Raw genomic sequence first — 780 nt, 5'->3', positions numbered from 1 at the left:
AGCATGTGGAGGGCAACCAGGCCGGCAGATTGGAAGACGTCTAGAAGATGTCCGGTCGACCTGGTCTAATATTACCCTTTTATTAGTATAGATGATGGCTCTTGTCCAGCTTGGCTGTGTCCTGTGCTAGCTCTTCAACCGCCCACCCAGCCCTGCCCAGGACCCAAATAGAGGAACCTGGGGGGGGGGGAACAGAGGGGGCTCCAGGTGACCAACCTGGGACCCACCCATCACAAGCCCCGCCCTCATAAAAATCCCACCTCTTCAGTGAGTGGAGGACCCACTCCCTGAATTCCAGGAGTTCCCTGACTGGCCCCGCCTCCTCTGCAATGTCTAGGTTTCTCCCCTGGCTGGTTACCCAGACTGGCGGGTATCCATGCAGTCACCTAGGAGGGCTGGCTGCTTCCTTTTTCTTCCTTTTTTGTTTTTGTTTTTTTGTTACATAACGTAGAACACTTTTCTTACATGAGCTAAGATGGGAGGGAGGAGGATTTATTTGACCTTCCAGGCCTTGATTTTCCTCAGCTAGAACTCCAGCTCCTTGCACATAGCCATTTGCTTGGCCACATTGACCCGGTCTTGGAGCAATGCGTGCAAGAAGCCTGCCTGCTGGAATGCCCCTCGAGAAGACTGCTGATTTTGGCATTCCTTTTCCTCTCATCGTATTTCTTCTGAGTTTTCCTTGATCGTTTTTTGTTCAAAATCTCTTCCTCTTCAGGAGTCAGCTTGGCCCCTTTCTTGCGGCTCAGGGGCAGCGTGTAGTGGGACTCGTACCACTGC

The sequence above is a fragment of the Myotis davidii genome, unplaced genomic scaffold (assembly GCF_000327345.1).
Source record: "Myotis davidii unplaced genomic scaffold, ASM32734v1 scaffold1069, whole genome shotgun sequence".
NCBI classification, from domain to species: domain Eukaryota; kingdom Metazoa; phylum Chordata; class Mammalia; order Chiroptera; family Vespertilionidae; genus Myotis; species Myotis davidii.
Note: the sequence above shows the minus strand (reverse complement) of the source record.